The sequence below is a fragment of the Coturnix japonica genome, chromosome 4 (assembly GCF_001577835.2).
Source record: "Coturnix japonica isolate 7356 chromosome 4, Coturnix japonica 2.1, whole genome shotgun sequence".
NCBI lineage: Eukaryota > Metazoa > Chordata > Aves > Galliformes > Phasianidae > Coturnix > Coturnix japonica.
This window is the reverse complement of record NC_029519.1, coordinates 25,113,042-25,127,492: the sequence shown is the minus strand read 5'-3', so window position 1 is coordinate 25,127,492 and position 14,451 is coordinate 25,113,042. Positions and strand designations below refer to the sequence as shown.

Below are 14,451 nucleotides of genomic sequence, written 5' to 3'. Positions count from 1 at the left end.
AGTGCAAAGGAAATTATTAACTAAAGCATATCATATCAACAATTTTAAAATGTTTTATGGAATCACTGCTTTTGACCAAATAGCTCATAATTTATACATAAGGTCCAAACTGACTGCAGCATAGTTTTGATGCTCAGATTGACAGATTTACGATGTGTTTTAAAATATGCCAGCTATAACTATGAGTTTAATCCACTCAAGAATGCCAGGTGTGATCAAATATTCATAAAGGAACGTGCTTATGAATTTAACTAAAAAGAGTCAAAGTACTTAGCACCTTGCTGTATTAAATGTAAACGGCTTATGCAGTATCATACAGCCAAAAACCAGGACTGAAAAGTGAAGTGAAATGTTTTTAAAAAGGTCAAACAAATCATTTAGCAATCTAATTCTCATACAGAGTCAGACTCAGTATAGATCAGATGCAATGAAAACCAATGGTAATTACTTTTGACAGATTTCTTTGTTTCTGATAATTACTGTCTTGATGTTGTATTTGGGCTGCCTGGTAACATATTCTTAGCAGCAGAGTGGGAGCTAGCTAACCACTTCTCCAAAGGTGGGTTAAATATGTAGATTCAAAAAAAACCAACCCACAACATTTTAGCAGTTTCCAGTACGGCTTCCTTTTGTGAAACACTATTACAAACTTGTGGCAATGGTATTATAAGTGGGTAGATGGGCCACGTATTTCAAAAAGGGGGCTAAAGGACTTGTTGTGAGTACTGCAGCTTCGTAGAGTCCCTGAGGCCATGAGATCTGAACTAATACTTGTCACTGCATAGGGAGGTGGAATCCATCTTAATTTTCATTGAATGAGGAGCCTTGGAAAATCATTTGACAAGACATTAGGCTATAGTTGATCTACATTTCAGTTCATGATTCTGGGTAGCACAGATGTGCCAAAATGCATTGTTTTTCAGTTGCTGCTATTCATATATGATTTTGACAATGAAGACATTATTATATGAGATTCATTCAAGTATCATCATTAGGTGCCTCATTACTTTATGAAAATTATGTCCAATCAATAACTGTAATGTCAGTAAGATTTCATGGGGGATAGCTGTAGAAAGATCCGCATACTTAGTATTCAAGTGTACAATTTGTGGTAATTATTGTTATGATTTTTTCAAGGGAAATATCTGACAGCCCCACTGTACCTTGATGGTCCTGTATGCTCCAGTTATGTCCTTGCCATAGTTTGACTATTGGAATCATGCTTGTGTATTGCCTAGAATGAAAGTTTCTTTGGAGGAAAATGTCTTCAGTAACTATATTCACAGGAAATGGCTACTCTGAAGAGACTTGATGACTACTGATTTATCAGAGAAACCTTTGAAAGCTGTTAGAAATGATATTGAAAACTTATATTTAGAGAAACACATGTGAGAAAGTTGCAAGTTGGTTTTATGGAAGACGTGGCAGACTTTTTGGAGCACTTTCCATAGCACCTATTGCTACACGTTTTCATTTTAGCAGCATTAAATCAGTGAGACTGCAGCAAATAGCTCAGATACAGTATAACTAAACTGATGCATGAAAATCCTGGGAGAGCAATATGCCAGAATTTGACACTAGCTAATCATATGGTTATCGCAGAAACATCCATTTCATTTCATGCCCCAGATTTCCAATAGCAAGATGTAGCCAAATTACAGGTACAGCAAAAACTGTTTGAACTAGTGCTGCTAAGAAAGTACTCATGTATATGGAGTGCGTAGAGCTCTGCTTCCCAATTAAATCAAGTTGTTATTTTAAATATAATTAATCTGTGTTAGTAATGAAAATACACCAACAGAATGCAAGCTAAGTGCTTAACAAAATCTTACGGACTCTTCCAGCCCATATAGGAAACAAAACATCTGTATGTAAATATTACTCTTGATGAGTTAGGCTGTTTCCTGAATCCGGTAATGTAGTCTGTACCTAGTACTGACACAGAAGAAATCAGCGGAAATCACTGTGCTCAAAAGTAATGTAACACTTAGGCAATAAGGTTCTCTTAAAAACAAACCTTTAAGACACAGTGTAGAACTTGCACTGAGATAGGACAGTCCTGGGCAATCACTTAAATCAAGCATAGCTCATACCGTCTGATGAAAGCAGTAGGATATATGTCCTGCATCTTCTGCACACAGATTCCTATGTATCAAGGCCTTGACTGATGCTCTTTCTGGAGATTAGTCTTCAGCAATCTAAGTTCAAAAGCCTGATAGCTCCTTCAATCTCCCTTTTCATTTTGCTCTTGTATCTGTGTTATCTCACATCTACCTGCAATTGCAAAGGCGGTCTTTTTTCTTCTGCATATTCTTTTGAGGTTTAAATTGTTGGTGCAGGAAATGGGAACACAGAAGAGAGAAGTTTTGCTACATACAGACTTCCAAAATGAATTCAGTTTTACAGTTAGTTAAAAATTATCTGCATATGGAGGTGTCCAGTGCTTTTACCTGCACAGATCTTCAAGGAAACTGGTACTTGTTTTGTTCATAGCCTTACTTGTGCTGAAATATACGGGGTTAGGGTTGTGCAAGTTGGGAAGAAAAAAGAAAGCCTGGGTTACTTAGCCTTTTTTATGCCTTTCTAATGCCCAGTACTGTTATAGTCATTCTGCTCCCCGCATCACTTATCATTGATTTCTCATGTTAGAAGTGTGCTTTGCTCAGCAGCTGAAGGTTTATTCCTGAGTATTTTTAACCTTCTGCCAGATGGTTTCTGCTAAATTCTGGAAAACAGACAAACAAACAAAAACCTGCGTAGAGGTTTAACCTTAAATACGAGCCTTCTCAATTTATCCCCAAGCTAAGCATAGGTCAGTGGCATACATTTCTGCAGTCTTGACAAATCCAGTAGGTGATTCCTTAAACAAACACAAACCCAAGCAGAGGCAATATTTGCACAGATAGCTATCAAGTCAAAATAAGCTCTGTTTTCATTACAGAACACAGTGCAAGATGCACATCCAGCCTCCGAACAGAAACACATTTCTTCTGGTATTTCAGCCCTAGATCATATTGAAGGATGCCTGTGCCCACATAAAAAAAGTTGAAAAGCTATGTGTAATGAGAAGCAGGATATTCTCTCGTTCATCACTGTTAGGGAGCTGCATGCCTTCTAATGTTCAAGCTGGATCATATAGCTCTGTAGCTACACAATAAGTAAGTAAACATTGAATCGCCCCTCTTCCTGTCCCTGCTTCTTCCTCCCTGACCCTCAGAGGAACTGTGGAAATATTGTAAGAGAGGGAAAAAAGACAGCTTACATTTGCTAGAATTTAGCTTCTGGCAAGCGACATTATAAGGAATTCATTTCCTGGCACATAATTTACGTGTCCAGTCCTCCCACCCACTCTTTTTTTTTCTCCCACCCTACCCCCACATCCCTCCCCCAAGCTGCCTGCTCTGCAGTGTTCCCGCAGCTTCCTGCCTCATGTTTGCTTTCTATTTTCATATCCATGGGAAAGGAATCTGCTTCAGCAGGGGCTGCTGTCCTGCCTGCACCAGCCAGCCGGGTCTGCCACCTTTAGCTGAGGCCACAGGTATGTGGACTTCATTAAATGGTGGTGAAGCACTGAACAAATGACTGTCATTACATTTTGGCAGTATTAGCTGGAGAAATCTTCTCTTTGCTTTGAGGTTTTCCCTTTCTGCTGGCAATAAAAATAAAATAATTTTTGATTTTAAATATTTAATCTAAATCCTGTTTTAGAGCTTTATTTTGGGGAAAAGTCAGTTGTGTCCCTCTTGCTCATTAAGGGGCTCTCTGTTGTGTATCTTTGATTCTGCTTTGGGCAGCTCTGCTACTTTGATCCTCTTAGAAATAGGCTCATTACAACATCCACCTCGCAGACTAACACTTCAAAGAGCTTTGCGAAGGACAAAGGGAGGAATTTAGAAACAGAGCCAAGTGGCTCTCAAATATCTTGACTAAATTACCTTTGTACTAAGAGTAGCTGGCCCAGTTGCAGTTCCGAAAGGAGGAAACAAAGTAATGCTCTATGCTTCTTTAATGCATTTCATATCAAATTAATAAACTCACTCAAAATCTTATAGAACTCGGTGCTATAACTGCTGCTAAGCTAAGCAGACACCACTGTTGTCAAACTTCACAGTCACTTGGACTAAGGTGAATCAACGTCACTACCTGATCCACCTTGCCAATGTGATAGAACCAATCTTATTCAGCTAGTGAGACTAAATGAGAACATGGGCGGTTCTCAAAATTCTTACCTCCTGAAATACCAGTAATGGCATACATTATGAGGTGTTCAAATCTACCATGTCTGTAATGATGTGTATTGTATTGGTCAAATCTAATTTCATTACTTCAGATATGTTTGATTTAGGTCTTCAGTTTGGAATATAATGCTATGTACTAATAGTATTATGTGCTTTCAACACCAATGACAGTATGCTGTCAATGCTGTGCAAATAGAAACTACTTAAGTGGCTTTGTCCCACATAAAATGCAGTGCCAAATGCAGAGATCAGCTGATACCACGAGTGTCTTAAGCATACTGCATATCTTTAGTGGGCAATGCTGCCTAGACCTTGTGTGTGACTGTGAACTTAGACCCTCAGCTATAATCCCTACCATGGGAAAGGCTTTTTCTTTTGAAATAATTGATGACCATAGCTTAAGTAGTACTTACTCTACATATCAAAGGTAGATGACATTAGTTACTCTAATCACAGGAACCGAGTACTACAATGCAAGTTGTACCTACTACTGTGTAAGTATACTAGGCACCTCATAATGCACTATACTAGGGTTCAGATTACTGTCATTCATCGATCCTTAACCATGCTTGTGATCTCAGCTATGACTCTGCAGGAACTGTCATAGTCTCTTGCCCACACATACTTCTACTACATCTTCCTAGCCATCCTTAAAATGTTCCTACGTGTCTCTTCAAGCCATTCCTTTATTTCAGTGAATTTAATTAATTATTATGATTTTTCTGGGCAATGAGGAGATAGATAGTAACATCTTTTTGCTTGTATACCTTTATTTCATGATAATAATAATAGATTATATACACTTGGTCTGCCACATGCATTTCTTTGTCAAGTATGAATCACATTAACATTAGACTTGTTACTAATCTGTCACAGCCTTCCTGTCAGAAAGATGCTTGTTCTTTAAAATTCAGCAACAAGTCTGAGGAACCTGCCTAGCATAGCCAGAACCTGTGCTAGCAAATAGGAGTGCAAGGTGCAGACACTTGTGGTATAATCTTGTTATGTCTGTGTCTAGATGCAGTTTAGGTTCCTGTATGTTGTATGAATGAGAAAATCTTGATCTATCAGTCATGCTTTGGACATCAGTTACTGCTGTGTCTTCAAAGATAAGGCATCTACACACAGACAAGGCTTCTTCAAAGAGCTTGAATGTCTACAACATGCTGCTTGGACTCTGGAATCAAGTCCTTCCTTCAAGAGAATTTTTTGCAGGTAGAGTAACAGTTTCCTGTTTCTATTGCACCTGTTCTCTGAAGGAATTCCCCTGAGCAAAGTCCAGATTATAATGCATCTTCCTAAAATGGTCCCACTTTTTATTCTGTCACTGGCTTTAGTGGTTATAGGCACTGACAGCAAGACTCAGCAGCAATTTTTTCTCCACTTGTACATCACTGACAGAGCCAAATGACTCAAGCAGTGACAAATGGTGCCCTTTCATAACTGTAGTTATTCCTCACTACATCATTCCTGTTTCTGTTGGCATGTGCATGCTGTCAGATATAGCTTCAATATAGCAGGGCACTAACACAGTGGTTGTTATGACCTTTTATGCAGAAAGGTGATACTTTCTCTGACTGTACTAAGCAAAGATGATAGAAAGCTTAAGATATTCTTCTAGTCTTGAACTGACCCTTGTTATTTCTGTCTCTAGACCTATGGTTTATCTTTTCACAGGAAGTTCAGAAGTGTTTGAACAGTATCTGAATGCTTGCTGAGAGCTTACCTAAAGGAAAGAAACTGGCAACTGAACTCCTGGAAAAAGCTGTCTTAGAGTCTTTGGAGGTTTATTGTCCTGATGGACTATATATTGTCTTGAGCACTATAACTTAGAACTTAGTTGTCTCTAAATTTCTCATCATTTTTAACACAGCTGACCTTTAGACAAGGAAATACATTCACATCTCACCTCTTCATAGTTATTTCCCTGGAAGGTGACCCTAATCCATATTTTAGGTTCTTATTTATATCCATTGCAGGCATTGCTTTGTGGTGAAACACTGAGTTCTGCAAGGCCCACCTATTAGTGTGCCAAAAGGAACACCCATACCCAATACATGAGGAAAACCAACTTTTGCTAATTGCTTTGGTCTGCTTATGATATTCTAAAGCTGTCTGCCATGCCCAGGAAAAATGATTTGTTCTTGGAAATATTAGAACTCTTTCCAAGATATTTCACTCTCCTTTTCAGAAACCAGCAGGACAAATCATATTGTGTTGGATAATATACTTACTAGAAAGATTTTAGTGCTTGTATAATTTGTTTCTGTCCTATTTTGAGCAACATAGCAGCATCTGTAATACATTCTCCTTCTTCAGTCCCTCTTGTAAAGATGGGGTAGATTCTTCAGAGGTAGCTGGTTTAATTGGGAATAGTACCGACTTACTGGCACTATGAATGCATATAATTCATTATTCAGTGTCCTGGAAAGTCATTCTTGTACACTTACTCATATTTTTCTGGTTTTAAACCATCTCATCACTTCTATATAAGGCAAAATCAGGTCTTGACACACTTCTCAAAATTGTGACATATCTTTGGGAGACTGTTTTCTAACTGCAAGTTTCTGTTCTTACTAAGTTTCCCTAGAAATTTTAGGTTTATCGTCTTCTGTTTTTTTGTTTTTTTGTTTGGTTTTTTTGTTTGTTTGTTTGTTTTTGTTTGTTTGTTTTTTCCAGAAACTCAAGGGAATCCATAGCCATAGGAATATATTAATGAATTGGGACTGCTTTCTCATGGGAATTTACTTTATCAATTTGGTTAGTTTCTGAAGAAAATAAACCACCACCAACAGAAAACGAACACACTTGTTTTTAGGTTGGAAGCTAAAAATCAGACACAACTATATAGGAGAAATGATGGAAAGGGCTGACAAAATGGGACATGATAGAAGGGAACAGCTAGGCTTTCTTTCTGTCTTTAGTGAAATGTTAGTCCCTATTTTACCCCAATACTACAACTCTTGTTTTCACAAGGAACTACATTTCTGTGTTCCTTGATGGCAGAAATAAAACCCAGTGATCTGAGATGTTTTTCTGAAAAAAAGACAAAAAGTAGAAATTTTCTTTGACGAAGTGTCCTTCTAAAGACCTATAGATAACTGGATATTGTAAACAACCTAATATTTCTTGCATTGTGTGCTGGCTAGTTTCTAAAATATCGAGGGAGTTGATATAACACTACAGTGTCTAGGCACTTGTGTTTATTCTCAGCTTTTGGAGAAGAAGCAGATAGATTTGTCTCTAGTCCATAGCTTTTATAGGTTTCCATAGTAGTAATATGTTTTTGTTTGGATTAATTGCACACATTTAATAGAAAAACATATCTATTTTGAATGCAATTTATATTTAAAAATTATACTTTAATACTTACTGGTTTATGATAAAGTTAAATGTTGAAGTATAGAGAAACATAAGAATAGGTTTCAAAATTGTAGCTGCAACATGGGTTTGTCAAGATTATAAACAAAGAGTAAATGCAGTGTGCTTTGCTGGCTCTTCTGTCATTGTGGAAATACAGAGAAGCATCTTGTGGCTGATGTAACTCCCACATATAAGTAAAGAATTCTCTAGTAATTATTTTCTGTCAGTGGATTGATAATGATTTGATCTTCATGCAGCCTGGGTATGTTGTTACCTTCCCGGGCAGTAAGTTGTTAGCCTTCTGAGGTGTGTCAAATGGAGCAGCTGACACCACCTAGGGTTATTGTGGTATTTGCATGGTCACTAAGGAATGGATGAGATAGTCAGACTTGATGAGATGGTGCCCATTGAGGCTGGTCCTGCTGCCGCCCAGGAGACCTCTGGGTTCCTCTAGCTACTACGGGGCCAACAGAGCAGTCACTGTGCCAGGCGCTAGACAAAAAGTCAGACAGCTGCTTTCTGTAAGATGAAAAATGAGATGGAAGAGTTCAGTGATTAAGGCAGTGGTCAAAGAGATTAATGTGACCAAACAGAGACACTAAACTGACCAGACATAATTCACGAACTAGTATTACTGAAGATAACACGACAAAATGCTCAGGCCTAGTGAGATCTATTTTTGATGTACTGGCGTCTGAACAAGAAAACTGGAATTAATAGTCATATAATTTGTTTCCCACTCCCACTCCTCTTAAATTATTGAGCAGAGCTCATGGGAGAGCTCAGAGGCTCAATGCCAAGGCCAGTGAAAACTGATCCATTTCAGCTTGCATATGACTGAGGAGATGGATTTTAGAGAAAGTGTGGCAAAAGCCTTGCATTTCCTCTGATGAATATTCTACAATTGATCTCTCAAAGATGGCAGATGGGAAATAGAGCAAAACTTTTATAATGCAGTGGGACAGAGAGGGACACTTCCAAACCTAGCAAATAAAAAGAGAAAACTATAGCAAAAAGTGCACCTTTGTAAAACAATGGACCATGAGCTTAGCTGTAATGATCAAGCTTTCCCTTTCTTTCCTTCAATCAGCAGAAATGTTGTCAGCCATACAGCAAACAGATCTCACTAATTGCAAACAAATTTGCATGTGATAAACACATTGACCATGGAAGCAGTGGTAGGAATAGACAGAAGATTTTGTATTAATGTAATAATAATGTGAGGTAAATATTTTATGCCATGTGTAAGATATTGCTATATTCCTTCTTTTGTTGTTTTTTTGCTTGTTTTGGCTGTTAATGTTTTAAAATTATGTGGGAGCTAACTATTAGCATTAAAAGTTGTGATTTAGAGTCAGCTAGGAACAGTGTGTGCATATATTCTTTTTCTTGCCAGCTTCAGTCTCAAAACTGTAGTTTTTATTTCTGAAGGCTGGATACAACCTAACATGCTTTTCCTCCACAACTTCTGGACTGAAACTGTTGCTGAGGAAACAGATGCATCTTTTCCTATCTGCATAAATCTGATTCAAACAATCATACTGGGTTTTACATCAGCTTGGCTAAATTGGCTCACAATTTAAATCAGTACAAGACACAGGAAATGCTTCTAGGTTTTAGAAATACAGGTTTCACACAATGCCTGCCCAGGGCTGTGGAGCAGCTGTCTAAGCATGGAAAGGCCATTCTACTTCTAACTGACCATTGTGAATTAAATTCAAGTAAAAACAACTTTAAATACTGTCCATAATTTGCGCAATATTTTTCTGAAGTGGTACCAGATTTTTACTATATTGTTTATGCCTGCCTGTTCAATTTTTTTTTTTTTTTTTTTTTTTTTTTTTTCTTTTTTCTTTTTCTTTTTTTTTTTTTTTTTTTTTTTTTTTTTTTTACTCTTACAAAGAAAATCTGTTTTTGTAATGGCAACACCTGGCCGGAATTACTTTCCTTTGGAGAAAATGGTGCTGTTTTTCTCTCATTGGCAGGTAAACACTGTTCACTTGTTGAACTTTAATATCTTCCAAGCAAGGTGACAGATATTTAAATGATATGAGCTTGTGATAAGCTGCCATTGGCTGGTGATACCTAAAGTGGTTTCTAAGAGTCAGTTGTGTATTAGTTTGCAGCCAAGTGACTTCTCTATGTGTATATATGTCTATATGATATTTTGTTCTGTCAGACCCGTCGCCTGTTGTGTAGCTGTGTTTGTGAGATGGTGAAGCAATGCTCTCTCTTTATCACCAGTTCATTGAGCACAAGCTCAGCCCTGCACTAACATGGCTGCGCAGCCCCCCCAGCAGCTCACAGACAAACTGAACTCAGGCTTTTTTAGAGCTAAGCCAGACAGCACTTGCATGTGCCTGCAAAACCCCACATAGGATTTAACCTTCATTATGTCAAGGGGGCCTTTGAATATTCATTTCCTTTCAGAAATAATGGTTCTGAAAGTTCCCAGCACTGGCTATGTGGTAGCACTTTGCTCTCGCTCCTCTCACCTATGAGGATGAAGGTCAGAATCAAGTGGATGAGTTGATTGTAGCACAATGTAATGTCTGCTGGCCCATTTTTACCCTTAGAAGAAGCTAGAACCCTCCATTCACATTTTATATTCATTTATGCCTATTTGCTAAGTAATTCTTTTCTTCTTCATCTTTCTATACCCTGACACCTTAATCTTGCTGACATCTTGCAATAGTTAATGAGAAGCAGCTCCCTGTCTTTTCACTGCTTGCTTTCTTTCTCCTAATACCAAGGCATAGGATGATAGTTTACTTTGCAAGACTTGAAACTGTTGTGTTGTACTTCTCTTTTGAAGAATACATATATATTAACAGAGCTCAAGCCAAGAGCTATAATGACAGCCTTATAAAACATGATTACTAGCTGAGACACAAGTACAGACACTGTCTTGAATATATCACCCAGGTATTATTTTCAGCTCCAGACCTGAAAGCAATTTCCATATTTTATAGACAAAAACATGACACCTCGCTCTAGTGGAAGCACAACGGATCTAATATATTTGAAAACACAGTACTTCTAAATAACACTGTTTCAGGGGTATCTATAAACTCTCTGTTATGAGGGTAATTCATTAATTTCAGCTTCTTTAATGTCTGTCATGCAGTTAAGACATACAAATCCTTCTAACAAGCAAGATCTCTTGCTTTTGGGAGACAAGGTGTTCTGAGAAAACAGACAACTCTGTTAACACTCAAGACCAAAACTCAAGCCCAAATGTAATTAACACACACACACACAAACAAACAAACAAACCCAACAACATAAACAGGGAGGGAAGTGAATTTGTTCATGATGTGTTTTTCAAAAATATGGAAAAGGAAATCTGGTTGGACAAATAAACCACATGCAAATGTTTATGCTGTTATTGTGAAAGAACAAATAATCGAGTGAGCAGATTGCACTCATGGCAATCTCAGCAGTGGCAGCTATGTGGATTTTTTTCGTTCAGTTTCTCTCCTTTTGCTGGAATCACAACAGGAATATTAGGGGAACTACTGAGCCAGCCACTGCTGAGCTGAAAAGACACTAACTATATACCAGATGCACCTCGTGTTTTCATGCCAGGTTAACTGTTCTGTGCCTCAAGTAAAGAACATTTTATTAAAAATAAAAAATAAAAAAGTTCTAGAAGAGAAGACTGCTGTCTCATGCTATTATGCTGGATACAAGAAACATCACCTGCTTATTCCAGACAGAATCTTGTCCAATACTGTCTGCTCTTCTAGGGTGAATATTTGCATTGTGAAGTCAACAATCACTCTGTGTATATTGACTTTTAAGTCCCGTTGTAGCTTTGACAGAAGTGTGCCAAGCCTACATCTTTGTAATACCAACAGCTACAGCAAACAGTAAGTCTGTCTGTACTCTGGGTCTGTAAAAGCAAGACAGCTCCTTGACTTCCTCCAGAGCTCACAGCTGGCCAAAAGAAGGGTAGACCAGTCAAAGATACCTTTCATGGCTGCTCTCAGTTTTGGTCGCAAAGTATAATGTAAATTCATTCATATTCATAAATTGATAGGCAGTGTTCTACCTGTGCTGACTGCTATAGAAAACTTTCCTGAATCTAATATATTTAAGTCGCTGTCTCCTCTCTCTTACGGTATAAACTTGTCTTCACAATGCTGTTCTCACTAGTTTTGTTCACAAAGTTTTTGGCTGTATTGAAATATACACCTTGTGCATTGTGATTTTTATAGCATTATTAGAAAAATAAGTTCTCTGACTAAAAGTTTATAGCTGCTTCTAAAATTAACATTAATTCCACTAATTAAAACTGTTCTGTGCAGTGCTTCATTTATCTTGAATTCACGAAGAAGAGGTCATCTTGAAGGCATGGATCTCCAGCATGGGTCTAGTAATGCAGGTGCAAAATGAGTGAAGACTAAAAGATAAACACTGAAAAGAAGAAAACTTAACAGCAGCCAGCATGAAGTTCATGACACTGACTGGTGGACTGAGCCAGGGCTTTTGCTATGTTGTTGTGTTTACATTTGTTCTTGTTCATGCTGTAGTGTATTTCAAGTATATGTGTCTTTTTATTCACCATTGCATTTCTCTCACTTTTCCTGAGGAACTGAACAGTTCCTGAATTTATCTGCACAAATTTTAAACTTACCTCAGAACTGTGTATCACATGACTGTCACAAGTCCATGCAAAAGCCCATTGCTTGTGAAATTCATAGCATGTTTTCTCCTCCAGATTCAGACATCTTTCATGGGTCCATAATGTATGTGCAATAGAAGTCAATGGTGAGGATGAAGCATTGGCTGAATTGCTAACAGGTCATGGCTAGAACATACCCATTGAATACTTCATTCCTCTACCAAGATAATGTCCTAGTCTTGGCCTTGAATACAATTTGTGAGCTTCAAATTTGAGATGTTGTACCATAGATTAGAAATAATTCAAAGGCTCCTTAAAATTCCCTTATGCTTTTACCCACAGGCTAACTCGATTCTTCTTCCCTCTGGCCAGAACACATGCCACTGAAGGAACGATTTATTTCCCTAAGCAATGCTGCTTTCAGCAATTTCAGATAGCTTTAAATTATGTGTAAGTATCTCACTTCTTATCAATATTTCACCTTTAGTGTTACTGAGTGCATAGGTCTGCACTATCCATTTAGGATTTTTTTTTTCAATATCAGTTCTAAATTATTAACCCTGTTTGGGCATGTAGAGTTGCTCACACTACTAGGGATTAAACTACCACCAAAAATCTTGTGTTCTTTTCTCCTTGATCCTGTCTTTTAATTTACTTGAGTTTATAAGCTTTGCAAACCTCTGATACTTTTAATTGCCTGTCTGTGTTAGCATTATCATAAAACCTTTTAACATTTCACCTTTGCATTCTTCAGGATGTGACCTTTAGCTTTTTCTGGAAGCACAAAGACAAGAATTAATTCTCTGTCTACAACAATATTAAATTTGTCTGTCATCAGCATCTTAGTTTTGTTCCATAATGGTCCTCATTAATTTCTCTTTTGATAGCTTCTGATCTGTGTACCAAATAATTGCAGAGTGTATGTGAGAAGACCTGGGTATATCTCTACATATGCATTGAGATGGAACAAAAAAAGGTACATTTACTAACCTGTGGCACATGTGTAATCTTGTGCACTCATGCAGTTACTAGAAAGAAATAGTGGCAATACTGAAATAAATCTGAACATAACTCAATGTTTTAATACCTCCCTTATTCTTTGCAATAACGTTATTTGGGCCAGGCTTTAGAGTTCAATAATATTTAAAATTTAACAATGGAGACATTATAAGTGTCTTTCTTAATATACCAGTTTGTGAAATGATTATTCTTTTAAAACTCACTTCTTTATTACTAAATTCATCTTATAGCTCCCCTTACATATTATAAAAAACTCTAACATTTTTTTCCCAAGGTTTTCTTGCTCCATTCTTGGATCTTTTATATATCAGCTTCTTCAGAAAGAGACCAGTAGACCAGCTGTCTACACTAATGAAACACCCCCCTTTAAAAGGATTGTCTACGAAAATATGCTGCATAAAAGAGAAGTTCCACAGAGCTTGTCCTTTGTGCCTCTTACCCCTTTCTTCCTGTCTCCAGAATAATCATTGAATCCTGCTTTTATATTTTCCTGAAATAAAAGACTTGAGTTGCTGTAATATGGTAAAGTGTCGACTGTAATAACACATCTGCATGGGATACGACAGGCTTGCTTTCTCTTCAGAAGAATATACTCTTTTATTCATAACACAAGTTATTTTCAGATAGAGATGCTAAGGAGAATGGAACTTTCTTCTGATTGACCTCTCTTTGTTAAAAAAAGGTAAATTCCAGGACTAGACTTACGATCCTTACTTTCATCATGATCTCACCAACAGCTGAATTTGTTCCCCTTTTGTGTTTAACAATTTTTTTATTTCTTAGGCATTATTCCTACAGCCTGGGCTGATTCATACTTTCTTTTCCTGTAATACAAAGATTTTCTTACACCAGTTCTTTAAGAATTTTCAGTTGAGAATTTTCCAGTTACTTCTATTTGAGGAACGGTTCTGAGTGCATCCTTTTTGGATGTAGGCATTTCTACTTTCAGCTCCTTGTTTGCATTAGCCAACCTGACTGTTCCTGCGCTTACAGAGCTTGACCCCACACGATAGTCCACTGAATGAAGGGCATGGTATGTTTTGGTGTACCACTGCATTCTAACATTTGCTTTCTGTCCTCCACTCATCCGGTTATTCAAAAATTAATCTGATTGTTTTATAGTGTGCAAACTCTTCAGTGTGCTTTATTTGGAGGTCCAATTCATGCCTTCATTATGAATGAAGCTGCCAGGCATAAATATAT

At 37.5% G+C, this 14,451-nt stretch overlaps 2 long non-coding RNA genes across 4 annotated transcripts in view; both read left to right on the top strand.

Annotated features, from left to right (window-relative positions):
- The window catches only part of LOC107313110, an 87,485-nt gene that overhangs the window by 55,722 nt on the left and 17,312 nt on the right, over positions 1-14,451 (top strand). The window contains exons 6-7 of one of the 3 annotated variants that reach the window (XR_004306965.1): positions 12,571-12,678; positions 13,116-13,204. This is a non-coding gene — a long non-coding RNA (uncharacterized LOC107313110). Of the gene's footprint in view, positions 1-12,570; positions 12,679-13,115; positions 13,767-14,451 lie in introns of those variants that run through there. The other 2 variants (XR_004306964.1, XR_004306963.1) reach the window with 2 other exon arrangements.
- Positions 1,705-9,401, top strand: LOC116653346. Its single transcript, XR_004306966.1, has 3 exons — positions 1,705-3,538; positions 5,257-5,453; positions 5,916-9,401. It is a non-coding gene; the product is annotated as an uncharacterized LOC116653346 (long non-coding RNA).